This window comes from Ambystoma mexicanum, chromosome 4q, assembly GCF_040938575.1.
Source record: "Ambystoma mexicanum isolate Mex_15411 chromosome 4q, UKY_AmexF1_1, whole genome shotgun sequence".
Classification (NCBI taxonomy): domain Eukaryota; kingdom Metazoa; phylum Chordata; class Amphibia; order Caudata; family Ambystomatidae; genus Ambystoma; species Ambystoma mexicanum.
In genome coordinates, this window is record NC_090928.1 from 200499803 (window position 1) to 200519480 (window position 19678).

Consider the following 19678-nt stretch of genomic DNA (forward strand, 5'->3'; position numbering starts at 1 on the left):
AATAACATGTCAATTATTGAAAGAAAATTGATTCCATGTAAATGATATGTCAAATATTTGAACACACTCCCTAATTACCGGCAATGTAATTATAGACTTGTGTAGCCCATGGCCCAACTAGAGCTCTCTTGAATGGACTGCTTGCTCGTCCCCAAGGGAAACCTAGGAAGAATGACATAGGCAGTGTTGTAACGCTTACCTGTCTGGGTGTTGTGGGGATGTCATGGAGTACCTCGAGGTAACACCCTCACCACTTCACACTCTGAGGTGCACTGGCATGGTTAGGGTGGAAGGAATGGGGAGATTGCGTGAATGCGGCTTGTATGAAGGTTGCACCCCATCGGCACTGTTCCTGCTATGTGTGGTCTGGCTCTATGAGAGAACAAGGACCACCATTGATGTTTCTCCCTTCTCCACCCTCCGTGGCTACTCTCCCCTGGTGTGGTTAACTCACCTTAGTGCGTGGTGATGGTGCTCATAGATCTTTGATCCAGTTATGTCACTGGAGCAACAGCCCGGTCCTGCTGTGGTCGGCTTTTCTGCCTTTTTTATGTAGAATAGTGTCCAAAAAATTTCTCAAGTAGTGTCCAAAATGTCTTCATTGTCTTTCTTTCCATTGCAGTCTAAGTACCTTGTTTTGTGTAGCGTTGTCTTCAGTTCTTTGTTTTCTGACGTATCTGCTTTCTATTGCAGGTTCCTGAAAATGGCAAGACCCAGGAGTGTGGTGATAACAGCACGAGGAAAACTATGGTGAGCTTACTGTTATCTTCTGGCAATGTTCTTCGTGTGGATTGCTACCATAACTGTTTCTTCCTTTGCAGGTGCGTGAGGGTAGTACTTACAGAGTGATGAGGTGGGTGTGCGTGATCCAAGATGCTGTTTCAGGTAAGTAACAGGGTGGACCCAGGAGGCTCACAGGAATAGGTGCAGCATTGATAACCCAAAATGTTGACCACGTGCTTGAGGATTGTCAGGGCTTATATAGCCCAAGATGGAGCACGTGACTTGGGAGTTATCGCGAGACTGCATGTCTCATTGTCTCTTTGTGCCCTTGCTGATAGCCATCTTGAATGTTCCATCCACCTCCATCTACGCACTAAGGTGGTCTATTTGCCTACATGATGTGCTGTGGATTCCTGTAAGGAACCCTAAAGGCCATGTGTGGGGTATGGCTGTGTACATTGGAGGCATTGGGGCTCCAGTCATAGCAACTGTGTTTTATTAATGTGTTTATGTGTTTTGGAATAATCCAACCAGCCGACCATGGGCTGGATGGAATGTAGGAATAAAGAAAGGAAAAGAAAAAGAGTTGCCCTGCCCCAAGAATGGACTGGGCATGGAAGAAGTCTAAAAGAAGAAAACAAAATCGTTAGTTGGAAGAAAAAAACATTGGAAGAGAAGAGTGAAAAGAAGGAGAAGCCCCTCTCCTCTTCCCACTCAGTTCCCTGCTTCCTGGTTCTTCTCCCCACCTCCCTCATGTCCTCCACGCTACCATTGGGCACCGGTCTGTCTTCCCGCGAGGGTCCAGCGTTCCCAGGGCCCAGCACCATTTTGCTGTTGCCGGTGCTGGGGTGAGTACATGCCTCCTGGGCACTCCATTAAAAGATTTCAATTGAATTGTCCATTGTGCCGCATCGCTTGTGTCCCCTCTCCCCCTTCCCAGTTCCCTGCTTCCTGGTTCTTTTCCCCGCCTCCCTCCCACCCACTGCGCTCTCATTGGGCACCCAGCCCTTACATTCTGCCACCCCAGGCAGCCCCTGCCGTGGCAGCCCCTCAGCATAGGACCCCACAACAAAGGACATCTCCTGTGGTGTCAGGAGGTGTCTGCCGGTGAAGCAAGAAGCCTGCAGCCGTCAACCTGCTGCGACAAATCAGGGAAGTTGAATCTGGGTGTTTTACATTGCTGCTGTGTTTAAAAACGAGGCCTTTTTTCCCTTTTTAGGAAAGTTGAAACTGAGTGTTTTATATTGCTGCTGTGTTTAAAAACTAGGCCTTTTTGCCTTTTTAGGGAAGTTGAATCTGGGTGTTTTACATTACTGCTGAATCTAGGCCATTTCCCCCTTTAGGAAAGTTGAATATGGGCGTTTTACAGTGTGTTTTACAGTGTGTTAACTGTGTTACTGTTTACTATGTACCATTAAGATCTTTACCACTCTCGAGTCCCACTGCCCGCAAGGGGTGCCGTTGTACTGTTGTGAGTCACTTGTTTTCTCCTCCTGTGTTTTGTGTGTTCCCCTTTTGGTTGTGACCCCAGCCTGCCCCCTCTGCGCATCCTGCATTGTGTGGTGCTGGGCTGTGCGTCCCTCTCTCTCTTCTCTCACGCCCTTCTCCTCCCACCTTCCTCCTTTGCACCCTCTATGGTGCTCTTCGTTTCCCCCATCTTCTGTAACTGCTGCTCTATCTCCTATCCTTTCCCTCTCACTAAGTCTAGAAGGAAGACGTTCAAGAGGGACATCCTGGTTGCCAACCCTGGCCTCCCTATCACTGATACCTACACCAGTGCTTCCTCCAGACAGACTCTCACCGATATCTGCTTTGTCGTTCCCTCACCAGACCTATGGACCCTTCATATGGTCTCGGGTCTCTTTCCTATCTCCTCTCTCCCATTAATGGTGGCACTTGGTAGGAGGTCCTCTTGGCCTTCCTCCAAGACATCATTAATGTCTACGTGAATGGCACTGTCTTGATCCAGGGCCCTCAGCCCAATCTCTCCACATCTCTACTTGCCTCTATCTCTCAACTTCTCCTCCTCAGAGACCTCAACATTCACCACTACGCTTCTGAGCCCTCCACTGGGCTCTTCAACAACCTCTGTGACTCTCTATCTCTCTCCATTCTCTCTCCATTCTATCTTCTGATCTGACACACACTGCCGGACACACCTTGGATGTTCTCATCTCCTCAAACATCTCTCTCTCTAATCCTCTCACTACTTCTCTCTCTTGGATTGACCAATTTCTCCTTTCCTCTCACATGACACTCTGTCCCCCAGACTAAACCCACCCCAGCACTGCCACCTACCTTCTCGGTCATTTGGTCCATGAAGCATGGGTCAGTTGATGCCTTTGCCTCTACCTTCTCTGCTCCTCCTACTCCTGCGGCTAACTTACACCCTGACACAGCCATCTCTAATCTGCATTTTACCATTTCCAACACTCTGGGCATCCTTGCCCCTGCCATCAGAATCTGTCTGAAGCTTACCTCCAAGTGCAACTCTTGGTATGACTTCGATCTCGCCGCCCTGAAACGCAAGTGTTGGGTGGCTGAGAGGAAGTGGATGGCTTTGGGTGCATCCTCTGACTAATTTGCCTGCAGCCTGCTCCAAAGACAATAAAGACTCTCTGCCCTGACCAAGAAGAGAGTCCACATCCTAGCCCGTGTCTCTGCGGCCTCTAATAACACGGCCAAACTCTTTAAAATCTGCAAGGAGTTGGCCAAACCTTCTGCAGTCTCCACCTCTCTTGTTCCCTCCCAGGCCCTCTGTACAGCCCTGGCTTCTCACTTCACTACTAAAACTCAAGACATCCTGTCCTCGCTCTCCTCTTCCTCACCCTCTCTTCCTCCTTTCTCCTCTTTCTCTCTGATAACACCTGATGATGTTTCTAGACAAGTTTGATATAAATTTCCATCCAAACAGGTTCACCCCAGCTCCTCCAGAACTATCAAGGACCACATTGACACCCTCACTCCAATCTTGGCCGATTTCTGCAATCACTCTTTCGCCACTGGTCCGACTAACTATTGCCCGATCTCTATCACTCCTTTCCTGGGCAAACTTCTGGAAAAGCTGGCCATCTCCCAGTTTACTCTCCACACCGAAACTGTTGGCTGTCTCCATGACCACCAGTCTGGCTTCACAGCATCCAGAGGCACGGAAACTGCTCTCCTGAACACCCATGAAGATCTGCTCTCCAAACTCGACACCAGCACCCCTTCTGTCCTCATCCTCCTTGACCTTTCCTCTGCTTTCGACATGGTCAATCACTCCATCCTGATCCCACGTCTCTGTGAGAACCTGGGCATCACAGATTTTGCCCTGGAGTGGCTGATCTCTTTCCTCCTGGACCGACCCTCCTAGGGTGCTTTCTCTCCACCACCCCTCTTTCCACATGTCATGTTCCCCAGGGCTCTAACCTCTCACCCTGGCTCTTCAATATCTATGTGGCCCCTCTGGCCCACCTAATCTCCACCTTCTGCTCTAACTTTCAGTGTTATGCGGATGACACACAACTCTCTTTCTGGCTCCCTACAGCTTCTTCTCCTCCCTCGCACATTCCAGACTGTCTATCCGCGATTTAGGATTGGTGCACCTCCAACGATCTCTGCCTTAATGCCAATAAGACAGAGATCCTTCTCATCGGGACCCCTACTCCCGCTTTCCCTCTCTCACTCTGGCCGCCCTCCATGGGCCCTCTTCGTTCGCCTTCCAGTGAGGCAAAAAACGTTGGTGCCATCGTCGACTCCACATTCTCCTTCTCTCCTCACATCACAGACCTTTCCAGGAAGATCCACTACCAGCTGCACCTCCTCAGAGGTACTCTTCCTTTTCTCACTTTCTCCCAGAAGCTCATTGTCTTCAGAGCCCTGGTTCTCTCTATGCTGGATTCCTGTAACAGCCTCTTTCTCAATCTGCCTTCCTCTACTCTCCACCTTCTGCAACTAATCCATAACAGGATTGCAAGACTTATCCTTGGCCTCAAGCCCAGGGACTTTATCTCTTTAGTCCTGAAATCAATCCACTGGCTCCCGGTGGCTTCAAGGACCAAGTTAAAGACCCTCTGCATCATCCACAAGGCTTTCTGGGGCCGGGTCCTGCACTACATTCAGCACTCTCTTCCTAAATACCTTCCTTCTCGAGCCCATTACTTTGCTGCCTCCAACTGTCTGGGGGTCAGACGCTTCTCCAAGCAGAGAGTAGGGGTCAGATCACTTTCCTCTGCAAGTGCCTCCCTCTGGAACGGCCTCCCTGCCCTCTCAAACTTCAGCCGGACCACCTGAAGTTCCGGAAGCAGCTCAGAAACGTAATTTTCTCCTCTGCTTTCTCTCCCTCCCTTGGTCCCTCCCCTACTGACCTACCTGTCTGCTGCGCAGACTGGTTCCTTGGTTACTCTCAGAGTCTCACTGGGTATCTGGCTTCTTTTGACCTGTCGCCCCTGCACTGCCTACGGGCCTGTCATGCACTAGGGGCTGTAAATGTAACCTCTACAGTCCCCCGCCTCCTTGCACTATCCGGAGCCGTACTGTCCTGGCTGCACTTACTCAGAGCAATGCTGCCCTGATAGCATTTTCCCCTCTCCCCTTCCCCTGCACTTTGCGTTACTGCACTTGCACGATCTGAATGACACAGGGCCTAGTAAGATCGTTTGTCTTGTCCTCCCTTCATACCTTCCATTGTCTTATCGCGCCTAGAAACACATGTGTACAGACGCGTTATAAATGACTTATCATATCGCATCATATCGAAAGAGAGAGGAAAAAATTAAAACAATTCCCTGGGAGTGCGTGGTGCTGCCCAGGCTGAAGAACAGAACAGAACAGAACAGAACAGAACAGCTGCGCAGTCTAGCTGCGTACAGTGGGGCAGCCCAAACTGGGAAACCAGGCTGCAGTAGCCCAGGTGGACAGCGGGAGGCAGTGAAGTCCCAGACTGCCACCTGATGGTGGCCCTGGTGAAGAAAAGCCCTAGTCTGCGGCAGTGAAGCATCCCTGGTGAAAGAGAAAGCTCCAGCATGTTGAGCTGAGTTCCCAGAAGACACACGGCCTGCCCCTGCGTCTCTGTGATGCAATGCAGACGAAGTGATTCCGTGATGATGGAGCCAGAGCTGTGACCATTGCAGTGACCACGACAGAAGATTGAATGGTGCCATGTGCCTGGCAGTGTTTGTGGGTGGCCTTCAGGTATTTGGGGTAACCCAGAAGGTGGAAAAGTGGCAGTAGTGATGTCCGGCGGTGCCCACAGACCACAGTAGCTTTCAAGAAGATCTGTTGTGCTGCAAGGGCAGTGTTAAGTGCGGGTGGCCCCCCCAGGCCATGGGGGCCACCCTGAAGACACAAATGGGTCATGAGTTGCGGCAGTGTGATGCATGAGCCCCCACACAGGCAGACTGCCCAAAGACTATTTATGTGCATGGACGGGGCCACCCAGAAGAAAGAACAATCGGTTATGGACCCAGTGCCATCAAGGGACAGGCATGAGGTAGTGGAAGAAGGTGGCAGATTGCCTGGGCCCGCCCCTCCCACAGAGGCCATCCTCTGGCCTCATGCATCAGTGGGTGGTACCAGGCATTAGGTAGCGTTCTGTTGCTTCAGCCCCACCATGTGACCCCTAAAAGGAAGGGCGGACTGACGAAGCAGATCCCTGTTTAGGAAGAACTCCATGTAAATGAAGCTAGCAAACAGGAATGTTATTTTTTACTTTTACTTTACAGGTGCAGCGCTCTCTCTATCCGACTGGCCTGTGGGTGGGGATGGTGGCTCCCGTGGGACTGTCCCTGGTCTGGGGTGAGGGAAGCAGACATCCTTGCTTGGACCAGAGATGGAAATCAGTGGCTACACTTAACTTGTGCTGTGTAGAAATTACATTACTTTAGAAGAAGTAGATATTCAGAAATATCATTACCTGATTCATGGAATGACTGCATGTGTGCACTGCATCTTAGTGAGATTTTCACAAGTTGGCCTATCCTTATTTCTGTAAACCAGCTTCAAATGTGCATATATTTTACTGTGGCGACTTCTCCAGCAAAAAGATTAGTGACCACCTGGGGTTCACATTTATTTAAATAAATTATAGTTTCAACTCCAAATACAGCCTGTTTCTTGTCCCAGAATTACAGGCTGGGATTGTATAACAGTGGCTGTTAAGTCAGCTGATACATCATAGCAATATCTATAATGGAATCCACTAAAGAACCTATAGTAGTGTGGGTACATGTGAATATTTTACAACTTATGAACAAAATAGGGTATCATGTGTATTATATAAGGAAGAAAAGTGTACACAAGAATAATATGCCTGTATTATTTGCGGTAGATAGAGGACTTTTTGGTCTAGTTTGAGAGTGTTACCACTGGGTTAGGTTTTTATATAAGATGTATTTTGCAATAAAATGGTGTAATTGATTGAAATTGGTGTGGTGGTCAGTAGGACTGCAGTGTCAGAAGTGGATCCATGCATAGGTTTTTGATGCAGTTGGCTGCATCAAGTGTGAATGACTAGGATGCGTTAGTTCAAATTGCCCGCTGTACATTGTGTGGAAAACTGAAGCAAGGAGTAACGGACAGTGCCACTAATACACCCATATTTGTTTCCTTGGTTTCACTTTCCAAGTTCTCTAGCAACACCCAAGGGATTGCAGCAAGCGTGTAACAGAAAGAGGGGGCAGGCCTCACACGGCCTAATCCAGAACGCTGGAGGGCTTGTACCACTGAGGGATGGATACAGGAGGGCATACAAGCAGTGCACTAGAGAGGAAAGAGCTAGACTGACTCACTGACATGTGGAGCTCGGACGGAGGGCTGATCCCAGAGGAGGCAGGGTGACACAGTGCACTAAAACCCTTAGACCAGGGGGCATCCCCTTCAGATGCCATCTGGGGCCCCCATGCTGCATCAGAAATAGATCATTGCTCTATAGGGAATGAAAGGAGTCATTCCAAGAGTGTGAAATGGACTCACTCAGAGCCCCTATGCTCCATGGTGGAACAACAAACCTGACCTCCATGTTGAGGCAGTGAATGTACTGAAACAATGGGCCTCATTACGACCCAGGCGGTCCGGAAATAACGGTGGCGGTAAACCCGCCGCCACCATAGTTTCCGGACCGCCTGAGTCCGACCCCTGCAGGCGGGAGGTGATGTTCCCGCCAGGTCTGACCTGGCGGGTTTAACACCTCCCGCATGCAGGTGGACGAGGAAACACCGGCAGCATTACGAGATGCTGCCGGTGTTTCCATGATCCCCATTTCCATCGAGTCCCATAGGACTCAATGGGAATGGGGATTTACACCATTCCGCCTCCGTGATTCCCGGAAAACCGGGGTTGTAATGCCCCGGTAATTCCGGGAATCACGTAGGCGGAATGGTAATACGAGTCCGGCATTAACCAGGCGGTTTTACCGCCTCGGTTAACGCCGGACTCGTAATGAGGCCCGATGACATCAAATTTTCATGAGCCACAATGTTCCTCTTTTTAGGGGCTGAGTGGGTGAGGATGATTAAACACAAAATCAAAAGGATCCCACAAATCAGCTTCCTTCCCTTACCGTTCCGAGTGAGCTACCCTAGATGTATACATATTTAATCCTTTGCATCTTTTACCCCAAAACAAGGGCTCTTAACCATGTAGTTGTTGAAAAAATATACATATTTTAATATTCATCACAATTTATCATCAATTCAAATACACAATGTTAAAACAACACATTAATTTGTTCAAAACACCTACTTGACCACATATTATTGTGTGTGCATTTCCACTAGAGGCATAAAAACAAACACGTCAGAAACCTTATTTATGCCTTTCTATGGTGTATTCTCCACAAGGAGCCACCGTTCTTGTTTATGCCCTTCCCAATTTACACGGGCAAAAAAGGAATGTGCCAACACTTGATACAACAATGTGTTTCTAGAACCAACATAGAAATATATCTCTTGAAAAATAAGCAAGGCAAATATTCCTTATTGCGTATCCTGTTGGTGCTGTCCTCAGGGCACTCAGGCTTAGTTCATGTTCTGGTTTTCACACACTGAATGGTATACCACAATTTGCAATCTCTCTAAAAAACAAACAAACAACTAAACTTAAAAACATGGTTTTCAACTTTTTGTGCGAAAGAAGTGCTGTAAAACATCTATAACAACTTCATCTCTGTTATTTGTATAGGCAGCAGGGATATATTCATTCTTAAGTGGTATCATTATTGACCACTTTCACACTTTTCTATAACATTAGACATTATTCACTCTCTTTATATCCTGTGTCTGTAATTACACATTCTCCCTATAGGGTCTTCATGTCATTAGTCTGGCATTCTTTGAACAAGAGAGACTTATCGCTCTAATCTATCAATGGGGGGACACTTATGATGTCATTTTAAACCTACATTGATCAGGTGACCCTCTATACTTGTTTCTCAATCATTTGTGAGTCACACATCCTGAATGCTCACCTTTTGTTGAATCTTCAACTATTATGCACTTATTAAAGTTACTCGTGTATCTGCCATACAGGCGGAGTTGCCTCCCAATTGTGTTCTTTGTCACAGGCCAAAGAAAACCGTCTCCTATTTAGTACATGGTCTTAGTCTGTAATAAAAACAAGGGTCTATGTTGTTTTACTGATTTACCAATGATCGCCTCAAAGATTCCAGCTAAAGATACAGTATACGCCTTGAAATTCTATAATATTAGAATAAGGCTTACCCATGAGGTTCTCTCCACTATCTTCAAATTACTTCAATTTATACGAGGAGAACTTCGTCTTTCCTCGCCCTTAGCGTGGCTATGCTGGGCGTGGTCTAAATCGTGACAGTAAACAAAAAAGGGAAGCAGAATTAAGTCTCCCTTCTAAATACCTCGTGACTGAACATGTGCATAATGCCTGTGTCTTACCTTAGAGGTTAAACTGCAACCTTCCGTCCCGCTCGCGGTTGACAACTGCTTCTCAGCAGTGTGGCGAGCCTTCTAACGGATTAGTCCGTCTTTAATAGCAGATATAACAATGTCACGAGGTATGCGCACGCATTCACGTGCCGTCGTATCACGTGACTCGTGACCGTGTTGTTCTGAAGATGTCCTTTTTACAGAGTGATTAGTGCCGTATCGCCGCTATTCGAGCATCTAATTTCGTTCGTGTTTATTTATCATGTGTTCGTGATGTTATTTAATGATGCAACACATGATCGCGTGCCACGATGGCACGTGACCCGCGGCCATCTTACTGTGGGCATATCATTTAAAGATGTGGGAACCCCGAACGCTGGTTATTCATTTTTATGCATTCGATACCAAATAGCATATCTGCCTGCAATGATATTTACCAAATGGTGTGTCATGTGCCACAATCACATGTAATCAGCGGCCATCTTACTGTGGGCATGTCGTCCGAAGATGTAGTGCTGCAGTATTATGGGAAACTGAGTACCAAGTCTGTTATTCACTCATTTCCCAAATATATCCCTACAGAAGATTTTTGCCTTATTTAACAGAGGGCTTATATTATGGTCAAACTAACAGCCCCTGTGTCTTATTTACTTTTTATGATGAATGAAGAGAGACCATTCAATGGAAATATTTAGTCCATTCTTTACAGTGTCTAGGGAATATATCCATTTCTGTTCGGCTTGTCTTAGCTTCAGATCCCTGTTACCGCCTCTGGGTTGAGCCAGTATTACTTCTATGATGAACCAATAGATATCTTGCACTCCATGATGGGCATTTTTGAAATGTGCCACTAGAGGTTTATCAGGTACCTGATTCTTGACACAGAATCTGTGTTCACAGATTCTCTGGCGGATTGGTCTCTTAGTTTTGCCAATATATAACAAGCCACATGGGCATTTAATCCCATAAACTACCCATTTTGAGTTACAATTCGTAAAATGCTTTAGTTCCCATTTTCTCCCTTTCAGGTCTACATGTTTCATGTTAGATGTTAATTTGCAGACCGAGCATTTCCCGCATGGAAAGTGACCGACTACCGGGGGTAACTTCCACAACGTCAATTGACTGTTAGGTCTATCCTTGGTCGGTGCTCTGTATGTGTGTACGAGTTTGTCTCTCAAATTTGGCATGTGTCGAAACGCAAAACGTGGCTTGCTGATTGCAAAATCTTCGGTGTTAATGATGTTCCAATTTTTCAATATGCATCTCCGCAGCTCATTGCTTATCGGAGAAAATGTGGAAACACAAGTGATCTTGTCCTCTGTGACTTGTGGTTGTGGTATCAGGCAACTATTTCTTGGAGTGTTTTTGGCTATTTTCATAGATCTGCGTACTATGAATGGTGGATAACCTCTTGCCTTCAATCTAGTTGTAAGTTCTTTACTATTAGTCTCAAAATCTTCCTTGTGTGTACAGTTCCTTCTCCAAGACACTCCAAGAAATAGTTGCCTGATACCACAACCACGAGTCACAGAGGACAAGATCACTTGTGTTTCCACATTTTCTCTGATAAGCAATGAGCTGCAGAGATGCATATTGAAAAATTGGAACATCATTAACAGAAGATTTTGCAATCAGCAAGCAACGTTTTGCGTTTCGACGCATGCCAAATTTGAGAGACAAACTCGTACACACATACAGAGCACCTACCAAGGATAGACCTAACAGTCAATTGACGTTGTGGAACCTACCCCCGGTAGTCGGCCACTTTCCATGCGGGAAATGCTCGGTCTGCAAATTAACATCTAACATGAACCATGTAGACCTGAAAGGGAGAAAATGAGAACTAAAGCATTTTACGAATTGTAACTCAAAATGGGTAGTTTATGGGATTAAATGCCCAAGTGGCTTGTTATATATTGGCAAAACTAAGAGACCAATCCGCCAGAGAATCTGTGAACACAGATCCTGTGTCAAGAATCAGGTAGCTGATAAACCTCTAATCGCACATTTAAAAAATGCCCATCATGGAGTGCAAGATATCTATTGGTTCATCATAGAAGTAAAACTGGCTCAACCCAGAGGCGGTAACAGGGATCTGAAGCTAAGACAAGCCAAACAGAAATGGATATATTCCTTAGACACTGTAAAGAATGGACTAAATATTTCCATTGAATGGTCTCTCTTCATTCATCATTAAAAGTAAATAAGACACAGGTGCTGTTAGTTTGACCATAATATAAGCCCTCTGTTAAATAAGGCAAAAATCTTCTGTAGGGATATATTTGGGAAATGAGTGAATAACAGACTTGGTACTCAGTTTCCCATAATACTGTAGCACTACATCTTCGGACGACATGCCCACAGTAAGATGGCCGCTGATTACATGTGATTGTGGCACATGACACACCATTTGGTAAATATCATTGCAGGCATTTATGCTATTTGGTATCGAATGCATAAAAATGAATAACCAGCGTTCGGGGCTCCCAAATCTTTAAATGATATGCCCACAGTAAGATGGCCGCGGGTCACGTGCCATCGTGGCACGCGATCATGCGTTGCATCATTAAATAACATCACGAACACATGATAAATAAACACGAACGAAATTAGAAATTAGATGCTCGTATAGCGGTGATACGGCACTAATCACTCTGTGGAAAGGACATCTTCAGAACAACACGGTCGCGAGTCACGTGATACGACGGCACGTGAATGCGTGTGCGTACCAGGTGACATTGTTATATCTGCTATTAAAGACGGACTAATCCGTTAGTAGGCTCGCCACACTGCTGAAAAGCAGTTGTCAACCGCGAGCGGGACGGAAGGTTGCAGTTTAACCTCTAAGGTAAGACACAGGCATTATGCACATGTTCAGTCACGAGGTATTTAGAAGGGAGACTTAATTCTGCTTCCCATTTTTGTTTACTGTCACGATTTAGACCACGTCCAGCATAGCCACATTAAGGACGAGGAAAGATGAAGTTCTCCTCGTATAAATTGAAGTAATTTGAAGATAGTGGAGAGAACCTCATTGGTAAGCCTTATTCTAATATTATAGAATTTCAAGGCGTATACTGTCTCTTTAGCTGGAATCTTTGAGGCGATCACTGGTAAATCAGTAAAACAACATAGCCCCTTGTTTTTATCACAGACTAAGACCGTGTACTAAATAGGAGATGGTTTTCTTTGGCCTGTGACAAAGAACACAATTGGGAGGCAACTCCGCCTGTATGGCAGATACACGAGTAACATTAATAAGTGCATAATAGTTGAAGATTCAACAAGAGGTGAACATTCAGGATGTGTGACTCACAAATGATTGAGAAACAAGTATAGAGGGGCACCTGATTAATGTAGGTTTAAAATGACATCATAAGTGTCCCCCCATTGATAGATTAGAGCAATAAGTCTCTCTTGTTCAAAGAATGTCAGACTAATGAAATGAAGACCCTATAGGGAGAATGTGTAATTACAGACACAGGATATAAAGAGAGTGAATCATGTCTAATGTTATAGAAAAGTGTGAAAGTGGTCAATAATGATACCACTTAAGAATGAATATATCCCTGCTGCCTATACAAATAACAGAGATGAAGTTGTTATAGATGTTTTACAGCACTTCTTTTGCACAAAAAGTTGAAAACCATGTTTTTAAGTTTAGTTGTTTGTTTGTTTTTTAGAGAGATTGCAAATTGTGGTATACCATTCAGTGTGTGAAAACCAGAACATGAACTAAGCCCGAGTGCCCTGAGGACAGCACCAACAGGATACGCAATAGGGAATATATGCCTTGCTTATTTTTCAAGAGTTATATTTCTATGTTGGTTCTAGAAACACATTGTTGTATCAAGTGTTGGCACATTCCTTTTTTGCCCGTGTAAATTGGGAAGGGCATAAACAAGAACGGTGGCTCCTTGTGTAGAATACACCATAGAAAGGCATAAATAAGGTTTCTGACGTGTTTGTTTTCATGCATCTAGTGGAAATGCACACACAATAATATGTGGTCAAGTATGTGTTTTGAACACATTAATGTGTTGTTTTAACATTGTGTATTTGATTTGATGATATGTTGTGATAAATATTAAAATATGTATATTTTTTCAACAACTACATGGTTAAGAGCCCTTGTTTTGATGTAAAAGATGCAAAGGATTAAATATGTATACATCTAGGGTAGCTCACTCGGAGCGGTAAGGGAAGGAAGCTGATTTGTGGGATCCTTTTGATTTTCTGAAACAATGACTGACAGAAGAAAAGGGTTGGGAATACATATGCCCCGTTGGCCCGCATGGAGAAGGCAAGGGTTAAGAGAAGGATCAGCATCCTGATGCCCAAACAAATGCCCAGTGATCTTAGAAAGTAGAGGAGGGCAAGTTCAGCCCATAGCTGTACAAGCAAGCCTCAAGCCTCTCACGAAATTCTTCACCACTTTGCTGCCAAGTCTGGTGCTGCAATATTCTGGCATGCAGGATGTCACTCCCTCCTAAGGGGATGTGTTTTATACACCTAAATTGCTGATTTCACTAAGTGGTTAGAGAAAATACTGGTGATAAAGGGAGTGCGTGTAGAGAGCATCCTCTCTGGTGTTAAGTCTGGCCCCTGTGGTGTGTGTTTTAGAGAGAGATAGAGATAGAAGGGGAGAGAGATGGAGATCAAGAGAGAAAGAGAAGGAGAGAGCAAGAGATATGAGTCACCTTCATAGGAAGGGAAGGACCAATGGTAACGATTTCCCAAGTTGACCATCCCTTCTGCCAGCGGAAAGTCTGCTTGATTAAGGGAAGGGACATATGGATTGTGTCCATCCCTAAATTTGGACAAACTGATTTGACAATATGTCATATGTGAACTCTGACATGGGATTGGAATGAACCCAGATAGCTGCATCGGTTTAGAACACCTTCAGTTAGTGAAGCTATGTCTGTGTTTTATTGTTTGGGACTTTCTTTACTGGGACTATCCCTTTCAGGGTCAGTGTTGTGTGGAGAGGTCTCCTGTAAGACTCTGTATCCTGCCCTGAACAATTGGGGTAACTGTAGGCAATAGACACTATGACATTGAACTTAGATTCTTGAGTAGGTATTTAGGGTAGAGGGGAAAGTGTGAAGGACATCAGGTGGCAAATGCGTGTGACCCAGTCCTGTTTACAGGCGCAGTGTAGAGCCACTCACCAGAAGGGTTTACACTATGGTATGTTATTCTTGGGGAACATTTTACACATCCCTCTTATAAGGGGTGTGTGTATCTAGGGAGCAGTAATGGCAGAGCAGTCTTAGCTTCACTCAGATTAAAACAGAGGTTGGGTGGACTGATACAGTTTGTCTCAATAGATAACCCAAAACATTACACTGCACACGCATATTGAAAAGTCTTTAGTATAAAAAAATCTTTATTAGAGAATTTTACTAAAACCTGTACGTTGAAATTAGCACTTTAGGTAAGACACAAGCATATAATGCAAGTGATGGGTATGTATAAAACAGTAAAGGGCCTTAGTACAGAAATGTCCCGCTTGTAAAGCTTAATGTAAGCCTATGCCTAATGGCAAATTCTATACATGATGCTAAGGGGTGAGGGAGAAAAGCGATCCATAGACATCCCTAAAATGTATTACCACTAATTATTAGAATGACGATTCTCCAGAATAACTTTTAGAAAAGTCTTGATTCTATTAAAGACACAGAGGTGAGTATTATGCTTCTTTAATTGAACATTAACATCAAAATCTCAGCAGCAAGATTTTAGCAATGCAAAAGTTCACAGATAAATCAAACTTGCATATGCGTTGAAATCCTCAGAGAAAAAAGTTCCCAAATAGGCCAAATGTAACTTGGAGCTTCTAAGAACTCCATTTCCCAGCGGTCCATAAAACATTGAACTATGACCCCCCATCATGTGATCCAAATGAGCTAATTCAGCATAAACATGGCCCTCAAATCACTGCAGCTCTTCCTCCACTTCCTATTTCGATGCTGCAAACTCAGAGAACAACTTGTTAGCCCTTGAGCTGAAACCAATCGCTAGCTTGAACTGGGCTTGTCCAACGTGCCTGCCGGAAAAGAAAAAAATGAAAGGGTCACTGAAGGAGAAAGCAATTGCGGTATCAGTTAACAAGATGTACAGGGTAATTCATGGAATAAACGTGCGCCGAAAAGGGGAGCGCAAGCGTGAAAATCGCAGCGCAAGCGTGCTAATGCCACACACGCAGCCGTTCATCGATTCATGGAATGCGCTCCGCGTGTAAATCCTAGGATGTGCGCCAAATCCGTGGGTGGCGCACATTGGCGCACACGTCACTAAACGCAGTGCGCGACGCGCACAGCGAAAGCGCACAATGTATAGTGCACACAAGAAAAGTGCGCATAACACGGGGCGTAACACGCGGAATGAGGAACAACGAGTGAAAATGTGGGTGTTACGGGGGAAGTACCGGAGGTAAATGCTCACAACGCGTACACGCACGTTAACAACACGTATTCATGGAATCCAACAGGGGAAACCCGTGCGCCAAAAAAGACGCGCTAATCCTTAAACACGTATGACAGCAGGAAGCAGGCGTAAGCGGCACAGCGCAGCATAAAAGTGCTTGCAAACAACAAACACGTATATACAGCTACGATGAATGTCCCATTCTATGGCCCCCTAGGAGAAAGGAGGTGTCACACAACGCTCAGGCATCCCAAAAAATCAAGAAAAAGAGATACGCAACCCCTGTAGCCCACGTGCGTATGAAAATCCCTACGCACCCCCGAAATACACGTACCCAGGCAAATCGCGTGTGAAAATCCATGTGCACCCCCGAAAAATGCAGAGGCAGCCCATCCACCCTCCCCATGCCCCGCAGGCAGCACACATCACAGGGGGGACTTTTTCCATGCTATTTACCTGACGCAAGTGGGGTACACGTATTTGGAGTGGTGCATCTGGTTTTTCACACGCGATTGGCCTGGGTACGTGTTTTCCACGTGTTTTGGCAGCCACAAGCGGGGTACCCGTATGGAAGAGGGTGCGCAGGGAGATTTCCATGCCTTTTGGCTCCCACGAGCTGGTTACCTGTATTCAAGGGGCTGCGCAAGTACATTTTCACGCGTTTTGGCTGCCGTGAGCGGGGTACGTGTCATTTGTCACGCGATTACAGTGTAGTGGCCCTATAAACTGTTCCAGGGTTAGCGCGGCCTTATGCGCCGTATTGGAGATTTCAATGGCTTTTCCTTGCGCAAGGGGCGTTCTTGGGGGCGTAACTGGCGCTGCGGGATGTTTGCTGCGCCATGGCTCCAAATGGCTTGGAAAATCCATGAATACGCGGTGCGCCAGACTGCTGTTTAGTGCATATGGCTTGCGCACGCTGGCGCACGCTCCCTCTCTGCGCTGCTCGCGTGCACTGCTTCTGTGCTGAATTCTATGAATTACCCTCATAGATTCACATGAGGGAGGGGAAGAAATTTCAGCCATACAGGGTGACACAGCTACTTAAATGCTTTGCAGAAAACGTTAGCTGAGAACAGGCTAAATAACCATATGCCCTCCTGCCAATTCTAGCAGACTTTCAATCTTAATTTTTAGCATAGGGTGGGATAATGCTCGCCTCTCTGTCTTTAATAGAATCAAGACTTGTCTTAAGGTTATTCTGGAAAATCTTCATTCTGTGTCAAGACAGGAGGCTCGCATTATGCTTGTTTAAAGCTTACTCACCACTAAGGTTGCCGGTTGCTCTACCGGTTTCAAGTAAAATTCTTTGAAAACAGATTCTCCTGCCCAGTCGGCCATTCTCATGATGTCCTCCAGTTTGACCCCCACCTAGAAGGCTTTGGAGGCCATGGAGTCCCTGACAGAGTGAGCGCTGAAACTGAACTATATCGATTGCGGCCTGCCCAAGCGTCCACTGTACCCAGTGAGCCAGCGTAGGGACAGAAACCGCTCTGTGTTTTGCAGAGAGCTATCAGTAACTGGCCCCTAGTATCAACCATTAGGGCAGAAGTCATCTCCTCGTAAGCCTTCAGGCACTTGAATACACATAGCTTAGGCTGTTCGCTGAATGCCGGGTGCAATCACTCTCATGTGACATTTAGTTCTCCTGAAGACATGAAAAACCATTCTGAAAAACCTACCTGCTAAGTCCAGCGCTGTAATGTCAGAGACTCTCCTGCAAGACACTAAGCACAGCAGAGTCGTGAGATTGCCAGAGAGAGCGGTGAAGGATAATTCTGTGTTGGGCAGCCAGGATCGGAAAAGGTTAAGGACAGTATTCAAGTCCCAGAGTCTGTTAAATGGCTGGCGGTGGCACAGTCAACCGGACACCCTTAAGAATCGTGTGCACTGAGTGATGCTCGCCTACCAGAGAACCTTCCACTAGGTAGTGACCAGCTGGATCACTGAGTGGTAGGCATTCACCGTCCTGTAGGCTTAGCCCCTCTCTACCAGTCCAGTGAGGAAGTTCAAAACCTCCGCTATAGGGGCTTAAACGGGATGGAGACCCCGTTCCAAGCACCAGTACACCCATGCCCCCCAAGAGTACACGTATCTCCTGGATGCTGCAGGAGCCCAGCTCTCCTCGATAAGGCTGACAGCCTTGTACAAAATGCCAGGGACTCTCCATCTCGCCCTGAAATCCTCCAGGCCACAGGGTCAGGGACCCGCATTGGAGTAGGGGATTGTGCTCCCTGTCCGAACTCGATAGCAGATCCTGAGTCTGGGGTAGTAAGATTGGAGAATTTGATCAAAATTCCAGAAGAACTGGATACCAGGACTGAGATGAACAAACTCAGCATACAAGTACTAGCTCTGCCTGTTCCTGTCAGGCCTTCGGCAGGGTCCTTGCTATCATTGCGAAGGTGGGAAAAGCATAAGCAATCCCGTCACTCCACGTCTGTGGGAAAGTGTCCACAGCTGCCACTGCTGGTTCTGGCCTCCAGTTAAAGAATATTGGCAGCTGGGCATTGAGCCACGAGGCGAAGAAGTCCTTTGTTAGAGGGTTTCACCTTTGCTGCATGTGAAGGAAGACTTGTCTGTGGAGTTTCCAATCACTGTAATTGGACATTTAGCGTGAAGGCCAATCCACCCATTCATTCCTCAGCTCCGGGAGGTATTCCGCTGTCACTGATATCTGATGTTGTAGACAGAAGTGTCAAAACTCCTTTGGTAATTCTGCCAAAGGCCTCGACCTGGTGCCACCCAGAAGATTGATGTATTTTACGGCAGATATGTTGTCCATCTTGCATATAATACAGCAGATGACTTTTGTCTTTGGCAAAAGAACAAACTGTGAAGGAACCCGCGAGGAGCTCCAGGCAGTTGATATTCATCTCCAGCTCCTGGGGGGACCACTTCCCCCCTTGGCGATTGGTCCGCACCTCACTCCCCAGCCTGTGCGGCTTGCGTCTGATTCTATGACAAGGTCGGGTGCTGATCCAAAGATCGCCCTGCCATTCCAGTCCTCCATGTGCGTCAACCACTAGTGCAGCTCGGTCCTCACCTCGGGCGACAGGGCCAGGTGCTGCGAGTAGGAGAGACGGCGCCGCAGATGCTGTCCTTTCAGTCTCTGAAGCTTGCAGTAATGTAGTGGCCTCGGGAATATGTCCTAAATTGAAGATGATAACATAACAGGCCAATCACTTTTGCCAACTCTCTCAGTGAGATGGTCTCTTTCTGCAAGAGCCTTGTATTTCGGGGCATGTGTAAGAAAGGAGCCAGAGCTGACAGTCCTGGGTGTCCACACCGAAACTCAGGATCTGTAGTCACCTCGAAGAGTTTTCTACTGAATCGCTGAGAAATCCTAGGCCCTGAAATAGATAGATGGCTGCCTGGACCGTCTCTCTGGTTTGGGCCTCACTCTGCGACATGATGATAATGTCGTCCAGATATACAATGAGCGTTATACCTTTTTCCCTCAGGTACGCATTCGCCGGCCTCATGATCTTGGTGAAAGCCCACGGTGCCGGCGAGAGCCTGAAGGGCAGGAACATGCATTCCTAGTAGAGACCCTTCCAGGTGAACCTCAAGTACCTGACATGCTGTGGACAAATTGGCACTGCTGGATAGGCGTCCCTGAGGTTGAATTGGACCAGCCAGTT